The sequence below is a fragment of the Asparagus officinalis genome, chromosome 8 (genome assembly GCF_001876935.1).
Source record: "Asparagus officinalis chromosome 8, Aspof.V1, whole genome shotgun sequence".
Classification (NCBI taxonomy): Eukaryota; Viridiplantae; Streptophyta; class Magnoliopsida; order Asparagales; family Asparagaceae; genus Asparagus; species Asparagus officinalis.
In genome coordinates, this window is record NC_033801.1 from 1022571 (window position 1) to 1048997 (window position 26427).

At 37.9% G+C, this 26427-nt stretch overlaps 1 pseudogene; it reads left to right on the forward strand.

Annotated features, from left to right (window-relative positions):
- On the forward strand, positions 1506-24506 carry LOC109819412 (annotated as a pseudogene).

The following is a 26427-nucleotide window of genomic DNA, read 5'->3' on the forward strand; positions in this document are numbered from 1 at the left end:
TTTACTCTCAAAGACAGAATTTAGATAGGAATCAATTGCAAATAACATCGTCACGCTAAACAGTAAAATAGAGAGTAACAATACTTTCTTACATAAAAGGCGGTGGAAAATTTGAGGCACAAGATTACTTATATTCTAACATAAACAAAGATAAGAATGGCTAAGATCAGGAGTCGCTGCATGCTATATGTAATATCAGGAGTAGCTGAGAGCGAACGAGCGAGGGAGGGAGGCAATGGCTGAGATCGATTATTAGTCATTCCTTCGATTCAAAGTTTTCAAAATCCGTTGTCGACTAGGATTAGGGTTAGAACGATGAAGGTTATTAATCATTCCTTCGCTTCGAAGTTTCACAACTCACTCGATTTTCTTCATCCGATCTTTTTCCAATCAATTTTGCTCTAATCTCAATCTCTCTCTCGCTCTCTTTCTCGCAAACCCTAATGGAGGTTGTCCCCGAGTACTATCTCTCTCCGGATGTATCCCAGAGTGACCCTGAAGTGTACGTGGATTTTATCCGGGGAACTCGTCTGCGTCTCCACTCGGAATTTCTTAATTCTGATGAGACGGACGAGGGTATGAAGGTCTCCCTGCTCAGCAGACAGGTATATTGTTTTATCACCGTGATGTTGCATTTCAAAAATACGTATCAAACTTTTTTTCGCATTCGTTGTCTTGATGTTTATCTAGTGGGCTTCGTTAAGTTTGACCAGACATCAAATAAATTATGCTGGTACGAATTTAAGAACTTGAACAAGAGTTACATTATTGCACACTCAACTTTTTTACCCTATAGAGAGAACTATCATGATATGCAAAGGTATGCGAGAATCAAGTTAACGGAGTTGACAGTCGGGCACTCCCAGCTGTAAAATTTAGTCTTTGTCCTCCATACAAATTTTTATGACGATAAAGTCGCCGTAAAGAATTTACTAGTTATCTGTGTCATGATCCCTGAGTCCATACGTTTTAAGGGGTTAATTCAAATCTATCTTACCATGCTTTGATTCTGGATATTAACTTTTAGGATACGACCTTGATCTTATCACCTGCTGGAGCAAAATATCCAACCTTCTGATCGCTGTAGTTGAGTCATCAGATGCTTATGTAGTTTTTGATAAGGACGCTAATTCAAGGATCAACATGTGCATTGATCACATATCATTGTCTTCTAATAATGGGAGATAAGGGAAAAATAAAGCATTCCCTTTTGATGATGACAAAAAGGTGAGAGTAAAATAGGAGGAAGGGCAATGGGGGTAAGGGTTAGTGTTACCGTGGGGGTTACTGTTGGGGTTGGGGTTGGGGGGGGGTTAGGGTTTAGATTAAGGTGTAGGGTAAAAGGTTACGACTAGGTTTAGGGTTGGCTTAATAAAGCCTTATGGATAGGGTTAGGGTAAATGCGTGGTTATTGAGAAGTTGAGGTTTGATTAGGAGAGCATTAGTTTAGGGTTAAGTGTTACTGTTGGGGTTGCGGTTGGGGTTGAGTGGGGAGGGTTTAGGGTTTAGATTAAGGCTTAGGGTAAAAGGTTACGGCTAGGTTTAGGGTTGGCTTAATAAAGCCTTATGGATAAGGTTAGGGTAAATGCGTGGTTATTGAGAAGTTGAGGTTTGATTAGGAGAGCATTAGTTTAGGGTTAAGGTTGCCGTTAAGTGTTACTGTTGGGGTTGCGGTTGGGGTTGAGTGGGGAGGGTTTAGGGTTTCGATTAAGGCTTAGGGTAAAAGGTTACGACTAGGTTTATGGTTGGCTTAATAAAGCCTTATGGATAGGGTTAGGGTAAATGCGTGGTTATTGAGAAGTTGGGGTTTGATTAGGAGAGCATTAGTTTAGGGTTAAGGTTGCAGTTAAGTGTTACTGTTGGGGTTGGGGTTGGGGGAGGGTTTAGGGTTTAGATTAAGGTCTAGGGTAAAAGGTTACGGCTAGGTTTAGGGTTGGCTTAATAAAGCCTTATGGATAGGGTTAGAGTAAATGCGTGGTTATTGAGAAGTTGAGGTTTGATTAGGGGTGCATTAGTTTAGGGTTAAGGTTGCAGTTACATTCTTTGCACATGTGCCCACCTACCCGCTTGCACCCCACTAACACAGATACACCCTACACCCACCCAACACTCATATGCACCCTACACCGCCAACACACAAATGCATCCAGCTACCCACTTCTGGTCGAACTATGTTTGCAAAACTGAGTATAATTGGAAACAACCTCCCCTTGAGTTCGTGCACGGGAGGGTTACCGGTAGAAAGGGGTTCGTACCTCTACTGGATATCCATCAAATTCTCTGTTTATGTAGATACCCCCAGACTTGTAGCCCTATTATACATCGATATGAAAATTTCATTTTATAGAATATTTTTTATTAGTATTAACTTATTATAGTTCATTCTTGTGTCTAGACTGTCTGCTTCGAGTCAAATCTTTATATTTACAGCAGTCGATTACCATTGCTATTATTTTTCTTTCGCTCAAATAGACAAACCAATGATGGATGAGTTGAAGGCAGTAAAAAGGGTTGTAAATCCGACAGGACTGTTGTTTGTGTTAAACCATTTTTTGTGCCCTATTATGTTACATTATTTTTTAAAATTATTTGTTCATAATGTAAGAGCATCAGCTAATGTAATATTAGTAGGGATTGGTTAATTGTGTGCATAAGAGCAATGGATATGTATATATATATGCTTAGGATACTGAGATTTATCTGTTGTATCAGATATTGTTTCCAAGTTGTTTGTTTAATTGCTTTACATTTTTGTATTTGCACTTAATACTATCTAGTATTTGTTGATATTACTTGTGTTGTACTAACAAATTTGGATGGTGATTGAATAGGAGGAGCAATCTTAAGTTTTAGTGAGATATTTATTCATTATATGTTGTACTGGTGCTATACTAACAAAGTTGGATGATGATTGAAAAGGAGAAGCATTTTGAGCGTTTAGGAGGTATTTCTTCAGTATATCTTAAGAGCTTTTCAGCTTTGTTATGTACACCTATAAAAGTTCGTTTTGCTTTACGTAGGTCTGTATTTATGGGCACATATGAAAGACCATAGATAACCCTGCTCACTTCTTCCTTGAATAAGGCCTATTATCCGTCAAATTATTTATCAACATTTATCACCCTCAAAGTTATAGGCTTATAGCTACTAGGTATTGGCCCCAAGTTCTACTTGAACTTGTAAATATTTCTTATCCTACCCGATGTGAGACTATATTCACGCATGAATCCTGAATTTACCCGTTAGTTCAACTGGTAATAGTTCAGAAGCACCGCAATAATCTCCTCACTGTTGGTGAAACTCAGAGGGAAGCGAAAGCCCTTTAGATAGATTGTGCTTTTATCATGGATTTACGGTTCATTTCTTTCATCTACATGTATATTTTAATGTTTGGTGGTGTTTCAAATTGCCTATGAATGTGATCATTTTGCTTTACTTTACAAGTCAATATATTTGGTTTAATTTACAAACCAGTGGAGAACTACCTATTTTGGTCCTTGTCAATTGCAATATGTTTGAGATTCGGAATGTATCAAAAGTTTGAGCTTGGCTGGAGATCAATCATTGTGGTTACTCAATGCAGACTCAAGGTCACGTGCCAAATCTACAAGGTAAAAAGGTCATTTTTCCCCTTTTAGATTAGCATGAATCTTAGATTCTAGACTGCCCATCTGTTTAAATCTTGAAATTATGGATAAAGATGGGATCTTTTTCATTTTTTCTCTGTGATAGGTGTCCTGATTCAGGTTCATTCTATACGTTGGAGGCTAACACATGTTTGTAGTTTTTGGAAAACTGGTAGAAGTATCTCTCTGACAAACACAATAGAGATTGCAAGTTGAGGGTTTTGTTTCTGGTCAGTATCTTCTAACCCTATAACACATTTCTTGTTCATAAAATGTGTTAACAACAGCATGTTGATTCTTGAAATATCAATCGTATGACTTGTTTCAGCCATGTTATTCCTCCTCCTTTAATAACACTTCTGTCGATATTTTGGAGCAGGTTATGAAGCTGGAAGCAAAGCCATTAAAGAATACTCCACCCTTTTCTCTCAGCAAAGGTAAAAAAGGGCCATTAAGAAGCTATCATCTTTTGAAAAGGACTTAGAAGTGAAAGTCTAATCATATCTTTGGATTCTATTTCTGCTGATGTGAAACTAGAATTGCCGTCCTTGACCATGATCATTTCCTCACCCAAAAAATAAAAATAAATAAATAAAATGACAAAGATGATGCTGAAAGAAGATTTGTTTTATGATTATAAGCTTGGGCAACTTGTGGTAACATGAAAATCCCTTTGGTCTGCAAGGCCCATTTTTGGTGGAACATGATATATCAACATCAGAATTCTAAGATTTATTCTCTTCAGACTTGTACCTCTATGCTATCATTTTCGGCTGCAGACCAGCCACTTGCTCCGATAATAATTATTCTCCTGTCATTTCTTCCATCATCATAAGTACATTAATGGGCGTTTTGGTTATTTACAGGTATAACTACAACTAAAGCTACAAATTGTTTGTTTCTTTTATAGCTAGAGTTATATTGATTTGGTTACCTTTTGTTTTAAACTAAACAGTCCCTAATTGTATGGTTATGCAAATTATTAAACTAAACAGTATACCGACAACTTGGGTATATATCAGGGAAACTTATTTTAATTTCCCCCCCTCGATTCTCCTAAATCCCTCCTCCCTCGATTACGGCGAGATTTTGGCCCTGGATTCCATCCCAGCGAACCGAAGGAGGTTATGCTGAAAGGCTTCAAGGTATCGAATTGATCTCGTTATCTTTTGATTTGTCGGATTGAAACCCTAGATTTTGAGCTCAATTTTAGCGATTTCGGTTGTGTCTGGCTGGTGTTGATCAGTTTGTTTGAATTTGATTCAGATACTTAGAATTTTGACTTAGTGTTAGGGTTTTGGATTGGAATTTGGTTGTGGATGATGATGATTGGTTGGGATTAGGGTTTCTAATAGGGGGAGCTAGGGTTTACGAATCCATGATCTGATTATATTGAGTCATCAGATGCTTATGTAGTTTTTGATAAGGACGCTAAATCAAGGATCAACATGTGCATTGATCACATGTCATTGCCTTCTAATAATGGGGGATAAGGGAAAAATAAAGCATTCCCTTTTGATGATGACAAAAAGGTGAGAGTAAAATAGGAGGAAGGGCAATGGGGGTAAGGGTTAGTGTTACTGTCGGGGTTACTATTAGGGTTGGGGTTGGGGGTTAGGGTTTAGATTAAGGTGTAGGGTAAAAGGTTACGACTAGGTTTAGGGTTGGCTTAATAAAGCCTTATGGATAGGGTTAGGGTAAATGCGTGGTTATTGAGAAGTTGAGGTTTGATTAGGAGAGCATTAGTTTAGGGTTAAGTGTTACTGTTGGGGTTGCGGTTGGGGTTGAGGGGGGAGGGTTTAGGGTTTCGATTAAGGCTTAGGGTAAAAGGTTACGACTAGGTTTATGGTTGGCTTAATAAAGCCTTATGGATAGGGTTAGGGTAAATGCGTGGTTATTGAGAAGTTGGGGTTTGATTAGGAGAGCATTAGTTTAGGGTTAAGGTTGCAGTTAAGTGTTACTGTTGGGGTTGGGGTTGGGGGAGGGTTTAGGGTTTAGATTAAGGTCTAGGGTAAAAGGTTACGGCTAGGTTTAGGGTTGGCTTAATAAAGCCTTATGGATAGGGTTAGAGTAAATGCGTGGTTATTGAGAAGTTGGGATTTGATTAGGGGAGCATTAGTTTAGGGTTAAGGTTGCAGTTACATTCTTTGCACATGCGCCCACCTACCCGCTTGCACCCCACTAACACAGATACACCCTACACCCACCCAACACTCATATGCACCCTGCACCGCCAACACACAAATGCATCCAGCTACCCACTTCTGGTCGAACTATGTTTGCAAAACTGAGTATAATTGGAAACAACCTCCCCTTGAGTTCGTGCACGGGAGGGTTACCGGTAGAAAGGGGTTCGTACCTCTACTGGATATCCATCAAATTCTCTGTTTATGTAGATACCCCCAGACTTGTAGCCCTATTATACATCGATATGAAAATTTCATTTTATAGAATATTTTTTATTAGTATTAACTTATTATAGTTCATTCTTGTGTCTAGACTGTCTGCTTCGAGTCAAATCTTTATATTTACAGCAGTCGATTACCATTGCTATTATTTTTCTTTCGCTCAAATAGACAAACCAATGATGGATGAGTTGAAGGCAGTAAAAAGGGTTGTAAATCCGACAGGACTGTTGTTTGTGTTAAACCATTTTTTGTGCCCTATTATGTTACACTATTTTTTAAAATTATTTGTTCATAATGTAAGAGCATCTGCTAATGTAATATTAGTAGGGATTGGTTAATTGCGTGCATAAGAGCAATGGATATGTATATATATATGCTTAGGATACTGAGATTTATCTGTTGTATCAGATATTGTTTCCAAGTTGTTTGTTTAATTGCTTTACATTTTTGTATTTGCACTTAATACTATCTAGTATTTGTTGATATTACTTGTGTTGTACTAACAAATTTGGATGGTGATTGAATAGGAGGAGCAATCTTAAGTTTTAGTGAGATATTTATTCATTATATGTTGTACTGGTGCTATACTAACAAAGTTGGATGATGATTGAAAAGGAGAAGCATTTTGAGCGTTTAGGAGGTATTTCTTCAGTATATCTTAAGAGCTTTTCAGCTTTGTTATGTACACCTATAAAAGTTCGTTTTGCTTTACGTAGGTCTGTATTTATGGGCACATATGAAAGACCATAGATAACCCTGCTCACTTCTTCCTTGAATAAGGCCTATTATCCGTCAAATTATTTATCAACATTTATCACCCTCAAAGTTATAGGCTTATAGCTACTAGGTATTGGCCCCAAGTTCTACTTGAACTTGTAAATATTTCTTATCCTACCCGATGTGAGACTATATTCACGCATGAATCCTGAATTTACCCGTTAGTTCAACTGGTAATAGTTCAGAAGCACCGCAATAATCTCCTCACTGTTGGTGAAACTCAGAGGGAAGCGAAAGCCCTTTAGATAGATTGTGCTTTTATCATGGATTTACGGTTCATTTCTTTCATCTACATGTATATTTTAATGTTTGGTGGTGTTTCAAATTGCCTATGAATGTGATCATTTTGCTTTACTTTACAAGTCAATATATTTGGTTTAATTTACAAACCAGTGGAGAACTACCTATTTTGGTCCTTGTCAATTGCAATATGTTTGAGATTCGGAATGTATCAAAAGTTTGAGCTTGGCTGGAGATCAATCATTGTGGTTACTCAATGCAGACTCAAGGTCACGTGCCAAATCTACAAGGTAAAAAGGTCATTTTTCCCCTTTTAGATTAGCATGAATCTTAGATTCTAGACTGCCCATCTGTTTAAATCTTGAAATTATGGATAAAGATGGGATCTTTTTCATTTTTTCTCTGTGATAGGTGTCCTGATTCAGGTTCATTCTATACGTTGGAGGCTAACACATGTTTGTAGTTTTTGGAAAACTGGTAGAAGTATCTCTCTGACAAACACAATAGAGATTGCAAGTTGAGGGTTTTGTTTCTGGTCAGTATCTTCTAACCCTATAACACATTTCTTGTTCATAAAATGTGTTAACAACAGCATGTTGATTCTTGAAATATCAATCGTATGACTTGTTTCAGCCATGTTATTCCTCCTTTAATAACACTTCTGTCGATATTTTGGAGCAGGTTATGAAGCTGGAAGCAAAGCCATTAAAGAATACTCCACCCTTTTTTTCTCAGCAAAGGTAAAAAAGGGCCATTAAGAAGCTATCATCTTTTGAAAAGGACTTAGAAGTGAAAGTCTAATCATATATTTGGATTCTATTTCTGCTGATGTGAAACTAGAATTGCCGTCCTTGACCATGATCATTTCCTCACCCAAAAAATAAAAATAAATAAATAAAATGACAAAGATGATGCTGAAAGAAGATTTGTTTTATGATTATAAGCTTGGGCAACTTGTGGTAACATGAAAATCCCTTTGGTCTGCAAGGCCCATTTTTGGTGGAACATGATATATCAACATCAGAATTCTAAGATTTATTCTCTTCAGACTTGTACCTCTATGCTATCATTTTCGGCTGCAGACCAGCCACTTGCTCCGATAATAATTATTCTCCTGTCATTTCTTCCATCATCATAAGTACATTAATGGGCGTTTTGGTTATTTACAGGTATAACTACAACTAAAGCTACAAATTGTTTGTTTCTTTTATAACTAGAGTTATATTGATTTGGTTACCTTTTGTTTTAAACTAAACAGTCCCTAATTGTATGGTTATGCAAATTATTAAACTAAACAGTATACCGACAACTTGGGTATATATCAGGGAAACTTATTTTAATTTCCCCCCCTCGATTCTCCTAAATCCCTCCTCCCTCGATTACGGCGAGATTTTGGCCCTGGATTCCATCCCAGCGAACCGAAGGAGGTTATGCTGAAAGGCTTCAAGGTATCGAATTGATCTCGTTATCTTTTGATTTGTCGGATTGAAACCCTAGATTTTGAGCTCAATTTTAGCGATTTCGGTTGTGTTTAGGGATCTGGCTGGTGTTGATCAGTTTGTTTGAATTTGATTCAGATACTTAGAATTTTGACTTAGTGTTAGGGTTTTGGATTGGAATTTGGTTGTGGATGATGATGATTGGTTGGGATTAGGGTTTCTAATAGGGGGAGCTAGGGTTTACGAATCCATGATCTGATTATATGTCTCTTACTATTGAATATCACAATTTTAGCAATTTTGATGGTGTTTTAGGGATTTGACTAGGGTTGATCAGATGGTTTAAATTTCATTCGCGATCCCTAAATTTTGCTTTAGTTTTTGGGTTTTGTGTTCAGATTCGTTTATCAGGTATGAAAAAGTTTATTTGGGGCTTTGATCATTGGATCCAGGGCTCGATGTTTGAAGATTCTATCTTGGAAATTAGGTAACCCTTGCTCCCTTGTCCTTCCTCCTATTTTACTTCTCACTTTTTTATCATCATCAAAAGGGAATGCTTTATTTTTTCCTTTTCCCTCATTATTAGAAGGCAATGGCATGTGATCAATACACATGCTGATCCTTGATTTAGCCTCATTATTAAAAACTACAGAAACATCTGATCGCTCACCTACAACGGTCAGAAGCTTGGACATTTTGCTCCAGCTGGTGATAAGATCAATGTCATATTCTGAAAGTTGATATCCAGAATCAAAACATGCTAAGATAGATTTGAATAACCCCTTAAAACGTATGGACTCGGGGACCATGACACATATAACTAGTAAATTCTTTACGATGACTTTATCGTCATAAGAACTTGTGTGGAGGGCAAAGACCAAATTTTACAGCTGGAAGTGTCCGACTGTCAACTCCGTTAAATTGATTCTCGCATACCTTTGCATATCATGATAGTTCTCTCTACAGGGTAAAAAAGTTAAATGTGTAATAATGTGCGTCTTGTTCGGGTTCCTAAATTCATACCAGCATAATTTATTTGATGTCTGGTTGAACTTAGCGAAACCCACTAGATAAACATCAAGACAACGAATGCGGAAAAAAGTTCGATACATGTTTTCGAAATGCAACATCACAGTGATAAAACAATTTACCTGTTTGCTGAGCAGGGAGACCTTTATCTCCTCGTTCGTCTCATCAGGATTAAGAAATTCCGAGTGGAGACGCATGCGAGTTCCCCTGATAAAATTCCCGTACACTTCAGGGTCTCTCTGGGATACATCCAGAGAGAGATCGTACTCGAGGACGATCTCCATTAGGGTTTGCGAGAGAGAGCGGGAGCAAGATTGAGATTAGAGCAAAATTAATTAGAAAAAGATCTTCAAAGCGAAGGAAGGATTAATAACCATTGTTCTAACCCTAACCCTAGTCAGCGACGGATTTGTAAACTTCGAATCGAAGGAATGATTAAAAATACAAGTGGTTTATGGTATTAACGAATTATCTACAGTATGGGCATGATTGCATTCACCTAGATGCTTTCCGAGTACGATGGCACTGATCAGAATTGGCAGAACTGTAGCCAGAACTGTAGCCAGGAATCTGAATGGAACAGTGAAACAAATGGGCATTAAAAAAGCTACCCAACCAACCAACCAACTCATTAACAAACTTACAGATGCTTTGGGTTTTTACTCTCAAAGACAGAATTTAGATAGGAATCAATTGCAAATAACATCGTCACGCTAAACAGTAAAATAGAGAGTAACAATACTTTCTTACATAAAAGGCGGTGGAAAATTTGAGGCACAAGATTACTTATATTCTAACATAAACAAAGATAAGAATGGCTAAGATCAGGAGTCGCTGCATGCTATATGTAATATCAGGAGTAGCTGAGAGCGAACGAGCGAGGGAGGGAGGCAATGGCTGAGATCGATTATTAATCATTCATTCGATTCAAAGTTTTCAAAATCCGTTGTCGACTAGGATTAGGGTTAGAACGATGAAGGTTATTAATCATTCCTTCGCTTCGAAGTTTCACAGCTCACTCGATTTTCTTTATCCGATCTTTTTCCAATCAATTTTGCTCTAATCTCAATCTCTCTCTCGCTCTCTTTCTCGCAAACCCTAATGGAGGTTGTCCCCGAGTACCATCTCTCTCCGGATGTATCCCAGAGTGACCCTGAAGTGTACGTGGATTTTATCCGGGGAACTCGTCTGCGTCTCCACTCGGAATTTCTTAATTCTGATGAGACGGACGAGGGTATGAAGGTCTCCCTGCTCAGCAGACAGGTATATTGTTTTATCACCGTGATGTTGCATTTCAAAAATACGTATCAAACTTTTTTTCGCATTCGTTGTCTTGATGTTTATCTAGTGGGCTTCGTTAAGTTTGACCAGACATCAAATAAATTATGCTGGTACGAATTTAAGAACTTGAACAAGAGTTACATTATTGCACACTCAACTTTTTTACCCTATAGAGAGAACTATCATGATATGCAAAGGTATGCGAGAATCAAGTTAACGGAGTTGACAGTCGGGCACTCCCAGCTGCAAAATTTAGTCTTTGCCCTCCATACAAATTTTTATGACGATAAAGTCGCCGTAAAGAATTTACTAGTTATCTGTGTCATGATCCCCGAGTCCATACGTTTTAAGGGGTTAATTCAAATCTATCTTACCATGCTTTGATTCTGGATATTAACTTTTAGGATACGACCTTGATCTTATCACCTGCTGGAGCAAAATATCATGCTTTGATTCTGGATATTAACTTTTAGGATACGACCTTGATCTTATCACCTGCTGGAGCAAAATATCAAACCTTCTGATCGCTGTAGTTGAGTCATCAGATGCTTATGTAGTTTTTGATAAGGACGCTAATTCAAGGATCAACATGTGCATTGATCACATGTCATTGCCTTCTAATAATGGGGGATAAGGGAAAAATAAAGCATTCCCTTTTGATGATGACAAAAAGGTGAGAGTAAAATAGGAGGAAGGGCAATGGGGGTAAGGGTTAGTGTTACTGTCGGGGTTACTATTAGGGTTGGGGTTGGGGGTTAGGGTTTAGATCGATTAAGGCTTAGGGTAAAAGGTTACGACTAGGTTTATGGTTGGCTTAATAAAGCCTTATGGATAGGGTTAGGGTAAATGCGTGGTTATTGAGAAGTTGAGGTTTGATTAGGAGAGCATTAGTTTAGGGTTAAGGTTGCCGTTAAGTGTTACTGTTGGGGTTGCGGTTGGGGTTGAGGGGTGAGGGTTTAGGGTTTCGATTAAGGCTTAGGGTAAAAGGTTACGACTAGGTTTATGGTTGGCTTAATAAAGCCTTATGGATAGGGTTAGGGTAAATGCGTGGTTATTGAGAAGTTGGGGTTTGATTAGGAGAGCATTAGTTTAGGGTTAAGGTTGCAGTTAAGTGTTACTGTTGGGGTTGGGGTTGGGGGAGGGTTTAGGGTTTAGATTAAGGTCTAGGGTAAAAGGTTACGGCTAGGTTTAGGGTTGGCTTAATAAAGCCTTATGGATAGGGTTAGAGTAAATGCGTGGTTATTGAGAAGTTGGGATTTGATTAGGGGAGCATTAGTTTAGGGTTAAGGTTGCAGTTACATTCTTTGCACATGCGCCCACCTACCCGCTTGCACCCCACTAACACAGATACACCCTACACCCACCCAACACTCATATGCACCCTGCACCGCCAACACACAAATGCATCCAGCTACCCACTTCTGGTCGAACTATGTTTGCAAAACTGAGTATAATTGGAAACAACCTCCCCTTGAGTTCGTGCACGGGAGGGTTACCGGTAGAAAGGGGTTCGTACCTCTACTGGATATCCATCAAATTCTCTGTTTATGTAGATACCCCCAGACTTGTAGCCCTATTATACATCGATATGAAAATTTCATTTTATAGAATATTTTTTATTAGTATTAACTTATTATAGTTCATTCTTGTGTCTAGACTGTCTGCTTCGAGTCAAATCTTTATATTTACAGCAGTCGATTACCATTGCTATTATTTTTCTTTCGCTCAAATAGACAAACCAATGATGGATGAGTTGAAGGCAGTAAAAAGGGTTGTAAATCCGACAGGACTGTTGTTTGTGTTAAACCATTTTTTGTGCCCTATTATGTTACACTATTTTTTAAAATTATTTGTTCATAATGTAAGAGCATCTGCTAATGTAATATTAGTAGGGATTGGTTAATTGCGTGCATAAGAGCAATGGATATGTATATATATATGCTTAGGATACTGAGATTTATCTGTTGTATCAGATATTGTTTCCAAGTTGTTTGTTTAATTGCTTTACATTTTTGTATTTGCACTTAATACTATCTAGTATTTGTTGATATTACTTGTGTTGTACTAACAAATTTGGATGGTGATTGAATAGGAGGAGCAATCTTAAGTTTTAGTGAGATATTTATTCATTATATGTTGTACTGGTGCTATACTAACAAAGTTGGATGATGATTGAAAAGGAGAAGCATTTTGAGCGTTTAGGAGGTATTTCTTCAGTATATCTTAAGAGCTTTTCAGCTTTGTTATGTACACCTATAAAAGTTCGTTTTGCTTTACGTAGGTCTGTATTTATGGGCACATATGAAAGACCATAGATAACCCTGCTCACTTCTTCCTTGAATAAGGCCTATTATCCGTCAAATTATTTATCAACATTTATCACCCTCAAAGTTATAGGCTTATAGCTACTAGGTATTGGCCCCAAGTTCTACTTGAACTTGTAAATATTTCTTATCCTACCCGATGTGAGACTATATTCACGCATGAATCCTGAATTTACCCGTTAGTTCAACTGGTAATAGTTCAGAAGCACCGCAATAATCTCCTCACTGTTGGTGAAACTCAGAGGGAAGCGAAAGCCCTTTAGATAGATTGTGCTTTTATCATGGATTTACGGTTCATTTCTTTCATCTACATGTATATTTTAATGTTTGGTGGTGTTTCAAATTGCCTATGAATGTGATCATTTTGCTTTACTTTACAAGTCAATATATTTGGTTTAATTTACAAACCAGTGGAGAACTACCTATTTTGGTCCTTGTCAATTGCAATATGTTTGAGATTCGGAATGTATCAAAAGTTTGAGCTTGGCTGGAGATCAATCATTGTGGTTACTCAATGCAGACTCAAGGTCACGTGCCAAATCTACAAGGTAAAAAGGTCATTTTTCCCCCTTTTAGATTAGCATGAATCTAAGATTCTAGACTGCCCATCTGTTTAAATCTTGAAATTATGGATAAAGATGGGATCTTTTTCATTTTTTCTCTGTGATAGGTGTCCTGATTCAGGTTCATTCTATACGTTGGAGGCTAACACATGTTTGTAGTTTTTGGAAAACTGGTAGAAGTATCTCTGACAAACACAATAGAGATTGCAAGTTGAGGGTTTTGTTTCTGGTCAGTATCTTCTAACCCTATAACACATTTCTTGTTCATAAAATGTGTTAACAGCATGTTGTTTCTTGAAATATCAATCTTATGACTTGTTTCAGCCATGTTATTCCTCCTCCTTTAATAACACTTCTGTCGATATTTTGGAGCAGGTTATGAAGCTGGAAGCAAAGCCATTAAAGAATACTCCACCCTTTTCTCTCAGCAAAGGTAAAAAAGGGCCATTAAGAAGCTAGCATCTTTTGAAAAGGACTTAGAAGTGAAAGTCTAATCATATCTTTGGATTCTATTTCTGCTGATGTGAAACTAGAATTGCCGTCCTTGACCATGATCATTTCCTCACCCAAAAAATAAAAATAAATAAATAAAATGACAAAGATGATGCTGAAAGAAGATTTGTTTTATGATTATAAGCTTGGGCAACTTGTGGTAACATGAAAATCCCTTTGGTCTGCAAGGCCCATTTTTGGTGGAACATGATATATCAACATCAGAATTCTAAGATTTATTCTCTTCAGACTTGTACCTCTATGCTATCATTTTCGGCTGCAGACCAGCCACTTGCTCCGATAATAATTATTCTCCTGTCATTTCTTCCATCATCATAAGTACATTAATGGGCGTTTTGGTTATTTACAGGTATAACTACAACTAAAGCTACAAATTGTTTGTTTCTTTTATAACTAGAGTTATATTGATTTGGTTACCTTTTGTTTTAAACTAAACAGTCCCTAATTGTATGGTTATGCAAATTATTAAACTAAACAGTATACCGACAACTTGGGTATATATCAGGGAAACTTATTTTAATTTCCCCCCCTCGATTCTCCTAAATCCCTCCTCCCTCGATTACGGCGAGATTTTGGCCCTGGATTCCATCCCAGCGAACCGAAGGAGGTTATGCTGAAAGGCTTCAAGGTATCGAATTGATCTCGTTATCTTTTGATTTGTCGGATTGAAACCCTAGATTTTGAGCTCAATTTTAGCGATTTCGGTTGTGTTTAGGGATCTGGCTGGTGTTGATCAGTTTGTTTGAATTTGATTCAGATACTTAGAATTTTGACTTAGTGTTAGGGTTTTGGATTGGAATTTGGTTGTGGATGATGATGATTGGTTGGGATTAGGGTTTCTAATAGGGGGAGCTAGGGTTTACGAATCCATGATCTGATTATATGTCTCTTACTATTGAATATCACAATTTTAGCAATTTTGATGGTGTTTTAGGGATTTGACTAGGGTTGATCAGATGGTTTAAATTTCATTCGCGATCCCTAAATTTTGCTTTAGTTTTTGGGTTTTGTGTTCAGATTCGTTTATCAGGTATGAAAAAGTTTATTTGGGGCTTTGATCATTGGATCCAGGGCTCGATGTTTGAAGATTCTATCTTGGAAATTAGGTAACCCTTGCTCCCTTGTCCTTCCTCCTATTTTACTTCTCACTTTTTTATCATCATCAAAAGGGAATGCTTTATTTTTCCCTTTTCCCTCATTATTAGAAGGCAATGGCATGTGATCAATACACATGCTGATCCTTGATTTAGCCTCCTTATTAAAAACTACAGAAACATCTGATCGCTCACCTACAACGGTCAGAAGCTTGGACATTTTGCTCCAGCTGGTGATAAGATCAATGTCATATTCTGAAAGTTGATATCCAGAATCAAAACATGCTAAGATAGATTTGAATAACCCCTTAAAACGTATGGACTCGGGGATCATGACACATATAACTAGTAAATTCTTTACGATGACTTTATCGTCATAAGAACTTGTGTGGAGGGCAAAGACCAAATTTTGCAGCTGGAAGTGTCCGACTGTTAACTCCGTTAACTTGATTCCCGCATACCTTTGCATATCATGATAGTTCTCTCTATAGGGTAAAAAAGTTAAGTGTGTAATAATGTGCGTCTTGTTCGGGTTCCTAAATTCATAGCAGCATAATTTATTTGATGTCTGGTCGAACTTAGCGAAGCCCACTAGATAAACATCAAGACAACGAATGTGGAAAAAAGTTCGATACATGTTTTCGAAATGCAACATCACAGTGATAAAACAATTTACCTGTTTGCTGAGCAGGGAGACCTTCATCTCCTCGTTCGTCTCATCAGGATTAAGAAATTCCGAGTGGAGACGCATGCGAGTTCCCCGGATAAAATTCCCGTACACTTCAGGGTCACTCTGGGATACATCCAGAGAGAGATCGTACTCGAGGACGATCTCCATTAGGGTTTGCGAGAGAGAGCGAGAGCAAGATTGAGATTAGAGCAAAATTAATTAGAAAAAGATCTTCAAAGCGAAGGAAGGATTAATAACCATTGTTCTAACCCTAACCCTAGTCAGCGACGGATTTGTAAACTTCGAATCGAAGGAATGATTAAAAATACAAGTGGTTTTTGGTATTAACGAATTATCTACAGTATGGGCATGATTGCACTCACCTAGATGCTTGCCGAGTACGATGGCACTGATCAGAATTGGCAGAACTGTAGCCAGAACTGTAGCCAGGAATCTGAATGGAACAGTGAAACAAATGGGCATTAAAAAAGCTACCCAACCAACCAACCAACTCATTAACAAACTTACAGATGCTTTGGGTTTTTACTCTCAAAGACAGAATTTAGATAGGAATCAATTGCAAATAACATCGTCACGCTAAACAGTAAAATAGAGAGTAACAATACTTTCTTACATAAAAGGCGGTGGAAAATTTGAGGCACAAGATTACTTATATTCTAACATAAACAAAGATAAGAATGGCTAATATCAGGAGTCGCTGCATGCTATATGTAATATCAGGAGTAGCTGAGAGCGAACGAGCGAGGGAGGGAGGCAATGGCTGAGATCGATTATTAATCATTCCTTCGATTCAAAGTTTTCAAAATCCGTTGTCGACTAGGATTAGGGTTAGAACGATGAAGGTTATTAATCATTCCTTCGCTTCGAAGTTTCACAGCTCACTCGATTTTCTTCATCCGATCATTTTCTAATCAATTTTGCTCTAATCTCAGTCTCTCTCGCTCTCTTTCTCGCAAACCCTAATGGAGGTTGTCCCCGAGTACTATCTCTCTCCGGATGTATCCCAGAGTGACCCTGAAATGTACATGGATTTTATCCGGGGAACTCGTCTGCGTCTCCACTCGGAATTTCTTAATTCTGATGAGACGGACGAGGGTATGAAGGTCTCCCTGCTCAGCAGACAGGTATATTGTTTTATCACCGTGATGTTGCATTTCAAAAATACGTATCAAACTTTTTTTCGCATTCGTTGTCTTGATGTTTATTTAGTGGGCTTCGTTAAGTTTGACCAGACATCAAATAAATTATGCTGGTACGAATTTAAGAACTTGAACAAGAGTTACATTATTGCACACTCAATTTTTTTACCCTATAGAGAGAACTATCATGATATGCAAAGGAATGCGAGAATCAAGTTATCGGAGTTGACAGTCGGGCACTCCCAGCTGCAAAATTTAGTCTTTACCCTCCATACAAATTTTTATGACGATAAAGTCGTCGTAAAGAATTTACTAGTTATCTGTGTCATGATCCCCGAGTCCATACGTTTTAAGGGGTTAATTCAAATCTATCTTACCATGCTTTGATTCTGGATATTAACTTTTAGGATACGACCTTGATCTTATCACCTGCTGGAGCAAAATATCCAACCTTCTGACCGCTGTAGTTGAGTCATCAGATGCTTATGTAGTTTTTCATAAGGACGCTAATTCAAGGATCAACATGTGCATTGATCACATGTCATTGTCTTCTAATAATGGGGGATAAAGGAAAAATAAAGCATTCCCTTTTGATGATGACAAAAAGGTGAGAGTAAAATAGGAGAAAGGACAATGGGGGTAAGGGTTAGTGTTACCGTGGGGGTTACTGTTGGGGTTGGGGTTGGGGTTGGGGGGGCGGGTTTAGGGTTTAGATTAAGGTGTAGAGTAAAAGGTTACGACTAGGTTTAGGGTTGGCTTAATAAATTATGAAGTGCATAAAATCACAGTTCACTTATTTCTGGACTTCTGTTGCGTAGTTAAAACTGAACAGCAATTGGATGTAGAGACTCAAAACACATGAAAAGAATGTCGATGCCTATGAAAGACCCTCGTTTATTAAACTCCAGCCTGAGGTTTTTCATTTTATTCCACATATGAATGAAAATGCAGGTTATCCAATAATCCTAAACATAAAAGCCGTTTTATCTTTTATGTTTAAAATAGAACTGTGGCATTTCTATAACACACTCAATAATTTTTTCTGAAAGTAATTAGACACACTTGAGGGGCTTTTATGTAAAACTTCCAACCTACCCCTTCATATATGAATAAGCGACGGACTAACTTCAACTTTTTAAGTTAAAAATACGAAAATGAAGGCAATTGAAGGTCTCTTTCATGGCTTTCGTGATCTCAGGTAACTGAAACCTCTCCCTTTAATTCTTGAATTCTTAGCCAATTATAAGTTGCAACTGAATCTAAAATTTTCTAATAATAATAATGATCTCTCATGGATCTCCCCCAAATTTTTTTGACCATAAAAGAGTTCATTACTACTTCCCCCATTTTAAACCTAAATAGTTGGAAAGGAAGAGACAAAAGGGTTTTACTTGAATCTATACAGATGCTTGGGAGAAGATGCGTTGATATAATCATATTATTTGATATAATCATATTATTTGATATAATCATATTATAATGCAACTTAGTTCAATAATTAATTGGGACATTGCATCATTAAAGTGGACTTATTGTTTTCTTCTATTCGAGCCTTGAAAGTTAGGGTTTTGGTGGCCTCTTGCATCTGATTCTTCTGCTGGTGCCGATTAAATTGGTGTTTTTCGATAGTGCTTCAGTTGAATTTCTTTTTTCTTGGATTGGATTGTAGTTGGGAGATTAGCTCAAATCTCTGGCAGCTCAGTTTCTCTATTGGAAGAATAGAGTTACTTGGTATAAAGATTTATAGAAAATTTGTTGATAGAACTTTGTTTTGGTAGTTATTAATAATACCCGATTTGTTATTTTCCCATGGGTACAGTTAGAAGATGATTGGGTGTTTTGAATAGGAATTGAAACGAGGAGAATTTAGCTGGCATTTATTTGCAAGGCCAAAATCAGTGAAGGGGGGATACACAGAGAGCTTTTATGGAGATGGAAGGGGGTAGAAGTTTCTCTGAATTGCTTAGGAATTCTAGTGGAGAGATGTTTCTGAAGACTTTGTGTAGGGTCCTAGTTTTGCTTATGTATACCAAGTGTAGGATCGTGACCCTTAAGAATAGAGTGCGCTCTTATAAAAATCTGCAGAAGCTTTACACTTAAACACTAGAGTGTGAGTTTGCAAAGTAGATTATAAATTACAAAGAAAGAATGGCAATCTCAGAAAATAAACATCACAAACACAAGCATGTATACTGGTTCCACCTCCCCGATGTACATCCAGTCCCCAAGCAAATCCCGTTTGAGAGTTTCCACTATAATTTTGAAATCTTACAAAATCAAAAGCAAAGCTGACCAATTTGCAAGACCATACAAATTGCAAACCCAATTGACAAGACCATGCCAATCGTCACACCGATCTCTAGACCAAGAGATCAACCCCTCTCATAAACCGAGAGAACCTTTCTTTGAAGTAATGTACAATTCCAATCCTATAAGCCTTGATATAGATGTGAATGTATAATAGTGGCTTATCAATCTTTTTAACTCTCTGAATATTGTCTAAACAAGCTCTAAGAATGATAGGAACAAAGGCAATATCAGAAACTCTCTTTTATAGAAAAACAGATTGAAAAACTAAAAGTTTGGAGAGTTAATTTGCACAATATGTGATCTTATAAGTGCAAAACTTGGTTGTTGTTTTATGATGTTTAAACCTATTTATAGCCTCTGAAATGACATAATTTTAAACCCAATTAACGTCCACAAAACGACTATAAACAGTCACTTATTTAAAACCTAAAATCTGGAAAAACTGCATCTGTAGTTGACTACAAGTCATAGTAGTCGACTACACTGAGTCTAAACAGACTCTGTGAAGTCAGAAAATTGCTTAGTAGTCGACTACAAGGCATAGTAGTCGACTACACTGTAAACTCAGATTCTGGAATTTTTCTTTTCAGTATTTTAACTGTAACTTTCTCATCCGATATCAGAATGAGGTGATTTAAGATTTGTTAGAAAGCTCTTGAAGAGACCTATAACTTTGATCTTTTGAGTTTTTTCAGATTCTAATTGTTATGGGGTATAAATGAAATATTTTAAGACTCACTCAATATCTATAAACTCTAATGGCTAACATAGGGGATTTCTATTGTTAACCAACACACTAAGCATGTGTTAGTGTGTTCTAACACTATGTGTGTGCATGTGTGTGAGTGATCAAGGCTTGTACAAATTTCTAAGCAAAGAAAATATAAAATTACATTTAGACAATAAAGTATATCTTCTTCTTTGCTTCATTTTGCCTTGAACTCATCTATGTCTTGAGTATCTCTTTGAATATAATTGTTGATATAGCTCTGATACTGCAAAACAAATATTAGCACATAATACACACAACATATAATATTTGTTATCATCAAAATAAACTAATCTTGGGGTCAAGATTCCTAACACTTTGATGGTGAATCCTGTTGGGATTTCGGCGCCAAGTATGGAGATGCTAGGGTTCAGGAATATCACACAGAGCTTTCGTGGAGATAGTGAGGAACTATTCAATAGCTGGTTGATGAATGGAGAGGCAAGAAACTGATGCTTTTGCTCTTATTTCCTTTTCTTTATTCCCCCATCTTCTCTCTATTAGTTTGATCTTCAACAGAAAGATGGTAAGAGCTGTTTATTTAATGGAACTATAATATCATGTATAGCATGCAGCTACTCCTGATATTAGCCATTCTTATCTTTGTTTATGTTAGAATATAAGTAATCTTGTGTCTCAAATTTTCCACCGCCTTTTATGTAAGAAAGTATTGTTACTCTCTATTTTACTGTAACATTGGTGATTAGTGATTGCAATAGTACCTCAGTTTTAAAAGAACTGCATCAATAGCTGTACTTTCTAATCCACACTGATGGCAATGTTTTTGTTCTTGATTTTATTTAAGTATTCATGAAGAAACAAATGTTGTTTACATACTTGTTTTTTATACAATGTGTGGGAGTTTCACTACATTACATTATAGAGTTGTGAAGATACTGGCAATACTTTCATAAAGATGATAGGTGGATCACAAAAAATGCCATTTGCTATCTTATATCTGGGTGTGTTTGAATTATTGTTTGATAAATATAATTTCTGTGAATAGCGAAGAAAAACATTCATTATGATTTGGATCTCAATGTCTGTTAGGAATTTTTGTTAGGAATTTTTTCAAAAAAAAAAATTTTGCAAGAAAAATATGGTTAAAGTAAGGGTTGATTTTTTTACTCTTGTAGAAAGATATCTGAGTTATTATGCCTTGTGCACTTCATGCAGGCATGGTTTCATAGCTCTCAACCAATGACTAGGAGCCGATCCTCAGAACTAAGGTAATGTGCTCTTATATACATGGTATCCTCATAAAGAAAAGGATTCCATATTTAGTTACAGGCTTTTATTATATTATTTCTTGAACCTGTGCTGATATTTTCTATGTACATGACCTAATTAATTGGGGTATGAAGGTTGAAAACAAGGGTACAGGGATTAGAATTCTGAAACAGGAATTTGAATCTTTGCTCCTCTGATATGTACGTGTGTCGCGGAATATTCTATCAAGTTGATACAGCTGTTAACCAGATCCTGTTGTTCAAGGAGTTGCACCTTAGTCATATAAAGTTTATTACTAATTATCGAGTTTTAACTTATCATCAGACTATTCAGCTGCTTATCCTGTGCTCCACAGGTTTAACCAGCAATGACCATGACTATTTATGTGAAAAGAAATTAATCTCACATATTACATTTTTCCGGATTAGTCATTTTGTACATGTCTTTACTTGAAAAAGAATCAATATTTATCTACAGGAGGAGATATGCTGCAATGCAAAATTTTCAGACAGACAGACACCGACAATCCCAGAAGTTCCGTACATTCCAGTACAAGAACTAAATGGAGTGAATCAAGGATTTAATCACACAATTAATTTCAATGATGTCTCAGGGGCTGAGACGGCCAATCAGCTACAGCCATTTATCTCTCCGTCCATTTCATCCACATCAGCATTCAACACTCATCCAGTTGCAAATGTAGATAACGTTTCTTCTGTGGTAAACATGCTCAAAGGCGCTTTAGAACAAAAGAAGCTTGGTAACCAAGAGAACAAAGAAACCCTAGAAGGAAGTTCTTTTAGCTTTTATAATTCTCAAGAAATTCCAGTGAATATAAGCGCCGATCAAAATGGAGTGAATCAGACTCCTGAGCCACCCAGAACTTTTCGTGGGGTATTTCCTGTGCAATTTCAAGATCTGCTGATATGGCAACCTTCTAAAGGTCTTTGGAACTAAATTTGAAATGATTTGATATTCAGGTAAACCAATGTCAAGTGGGAGGAATGTCTCAAGAACCTTCACAAAGTGAATCATGACTGTTGCACCTGCACTCTCAACTGGTTGTGATAACGCCATCAACTCAGGACAAACATTTTCTGTTTGTGAGAGTACGAGGAAAAACGTTAGCAATGGAAATTCAGCTCATGCATCGAAGGCCAAAGGTTTGTCCATTCTTTATGATTTTCTGAAAGCGTAAAACTGGCATTTTCCTTTCCAAGTAATGCTGTCAATAATTCCTTCCAATAGTTTTAGTTGTTATCTGTGGTGACATCATGTCCTTTCCATACCATAGTAAAGGTCCATGTTCTCAGTACTTTTGTTCTTGGATATGCTTTTCTCGGACTCTAAACTATCTTGTAGATGATGAATTTTTGGCCCTTTTTTGTGTGGTATTGAATCTTGGTGCATATATATCATGCCATTGTTCAGTTTTTGTACCCGTAAGCCTTGGAGGAAGCCTATTATGTTCTGCATGGTACCATTTCATTAGTGTGTGCTATTTTAATACTCTTCAGAACCCCATTTTTTCCTTTCTCATTCTTGTTTTAATATTCAAATATGATCCCGATACTGTTCATCTACACGGAGAAGAGCTTTTATCAGTTCAGAAGTCTTAGTAGATAGTTCGGTGCATGAAGAGGTTGGAGCTACACTTGTATGCTATCAGCTACATTTTGCAGCAGATCGATTTCTGATTTAAACATGTTTTTGTGATATGCACCACCTTATTCCTTTATTTCATTTTTTAAGAAGAAAGCTTAACTTTGCATGCCTTGCTTTTTTGTGGATTTTGATGTTCCATGGTATCCTTTTCTGGTGCAGAATATAGGGAAAAATTTTTGGAAAACAATTTAAAGGATGATAGGAAGGTAACATATACTTTGATATTAGAGATCATTTTCCATATACGTAGATAAGAATGAGATGAAGATTCTAGCTTGCTAATCAGTTTTATTTTTTATTTCTTTAGTAAAGAAATATAGTTCGGATGGGTTCTGTTTCATCATGTGGTTCAGGTTAGTTCCATGTTCCTTGTGTCATGTAATCGTCGCTTCAATTTCCCGACACGAAGAATTTGGAGTAAAGGCTTTGATCTTGTGTAAACCAAACTATTTAGGTGCCGGTCAAAATTATGTGGTTATTAGTCATGATATATGTATTGCTGAGTTATGTTTTAGTGACAGTATATAGTGCTGAAAAAAATATTCTAACCAGAGAAGGGTGTATGCAGTGGATAAAGGAGACCCCACAAAGAAACGCAGGGTGGAGCGCTCACGCAAGTACGTGTTCGTCAACTTGAATCCTGTTGAGAATCCTTGGAGTGCATTCAGATTTGTATTGGCACTAAATAAATCCTATTGTTGTCAATTTTGATCGCTTGGTCTCCGGAGGCAAGAAGCGAAGGAAAGAAGTCCAACGCGAACTCTACCATCAGATATGCAATCAGTGCTCATGGACCAGTGGGCCTTCTCGGCCCACTAGAGGAGCGGGTCCATCACGGGTGCGGGCGGGTCGACCCGATAAAAGAGTTGTGCGACGATGAACTATGGATTCCAGTCCAAAACGTTTGCTCATGAACAATAACATTATGAGGTTAAAAAGCGCCTCGTCATGATATACGAACACACATGTAACTTATTGAAGGCTAATATATCAATGCCTCAACTTCCAAGTGAGACGACCTCTAATGCAGAAACAGTACTGACGGTATCTATTTGCTTCATATCTCTAGATTGATCCTTCAAATAAAGCGAAAAAGGAAAATGAAAAAAAAAAATAGTGTATCTATTTGCCTCACCAAAGATTGACAAAATTCACTAAAAACAATGGATATATGGACAAGCATGTTTCCATTGTTAGTGATGGGCAGCACCTGCAAGCTTATTCGAGTTTACTGGCAAGCAATTGATCGAGAATATGCCAAGTCCACCAACAATTAGTGCGTTCAGTCCTTGAATAAAAATCTGATGTTTATATAACTGAAGTAATGAAATCAGTTTTGTCTCTATATATGATTTGTAACTAACTAAGATAATGTACTACAACTAATACTAAATTTCCGGCTGCTTCAGGTCCAAAGGGTCGAAAATTGATAAACTTTCTTTAAATTTCTCCATGTTTGAGATTGTTATTTATCCTGCAGTCTTGTGTCATACACTAGAGTGATTTGTACTAGGCTTCTGCTCACTGTCAGTCTTCTCCTACCACTGCAACAAAAATTGTAACTAGTAATACATTTTTTCCCTTACTTTGGGACACATTTTTGTGTCACACAAAACATAATTCAAAACTGTAGTTAGAATATGTATGGAGAGAGTCTCTCGACACATATATCAGATGCTGTCAACTGAAGATTGATCATGTCAAGCTTTTGTAAACCCAAAACCCGAGATCATTTTTGAATGGATTATCCTAAAGAATGACATAATAAGTCTACTACGTTAATTAATGATGTTAAAAGCCATCTTGAATCTAGTAGCTGATAGTTAAACGCTACGTGAATCATTGCACTTGAGTAGCGGAGCCACATAGCGCCCAATGGTGTCACAGGACGCCACTAAGTTGTCTATTTTATACACATTTTTATTTACTAGCATGCAACACGTGCATCGCACTTGATGCATGTTATAGCTATTCATGCGGACATAATCCTTTTATATTCTAAGTTTGATTAAACAAGAATTGAGATACAGAAAGCATTAAAAAAAAGAGAGAGAATCATATACAAATGAAAAGAGAAATTACTAATGTAGAAGATAAAAATAAACGTTTCCTTCTTTATAAGCGTAATAACTTTGGGTAACACGTTGGACTGTAAATCATCATTGTGACTTAATTTCAAAAAAAAAAATAATAATAATAATAATAATGGCGGGAAGCAAATCAACTATAGCAGGCGAGGTGTCATCCAGAAACCGTTAAAATACGAACGCGGATGATCCGAGTAGTACCGCCCCCAACTTTTATCTCCCAAATTGTACATCAGGTGAGTGCGGAAGTCGTCGTCGTCTTCGTCCAAATCCACAGGGGCGGAGTAATAATCCTCGGGGTGTAGCCTCTTGTTGGCGTCATGAGGGATGTAAATGCAGTTGCTCCTCAGCCTTGGGGAGTCGGCGGTGGACAACGAAACGGACAGGCTTTTGGTCCCGAGAAAGAAGGAGAAGCTGCCGAGGGATTCGACGGGAGCCCACCTCTTCGGGGCATCGGCATCATCGTCCATCAGTCTGTAGACGTCAATCTCTCTCCTCTTCTTCTCTCCCGCCTTAATCAGATTCCTCCACCGGACCAGGAAAAGCCCGGACGATGAATTGACGAGCCGCGCTTGCTGGAAACTTATCCATCCGTTGCTTTCTTGGTAAGCTGGGAGATTCAGCGTCATGTCGGTCACTCTGACGGTCGGCGAAGAGAAATCCAGGGCGATGATTCTCCTAGCGCACCTGTACGCTGCGTAGAACAGGCCATCTCTGTAGGCAGCCACATCTTCAAAATTATCACGGCCCACAATATCCCCCAGATTGGTCCAGCGGCGATCGACTCCTAACCGTGTATAAGCTAGAAAATTACCGGTTAAACCCCACATGGCGACGGCAGCGGTGCTGTTCATGGCGATCCTGACGATCCTAAAGCATGCGGGGTGATCGCTGGGGTCCTCGGATAGGGTGGACGAAGAAGGGAGGAGGCCGAGTTGGGACCAAGAGTCGAAAGGGTTGACGAGGTGGATCCCCGAGTTGTCGCGGCCGCGATAGCTGGCGTACTCGATCATGAGGCAGTGGGCGTCTGCCGGGGGAGATGGAGACCGCGGTGGCGAACTCGCTTCTGGATTCGTTTATAGGGCAGAGGGAGAAGAGCCACGGGGACTCCGTGTCCGCGAAAGGCTGGTGGGCGACGCGTTCGGCCGCGGAACGCCAGGAGGTGCAGACGGCGGGGAAGCGGAGGTAGTCATCGAGAGGGAGGCGTTTCTGTATGCAGTTGAGGATGTCAGCGGGCAGGTC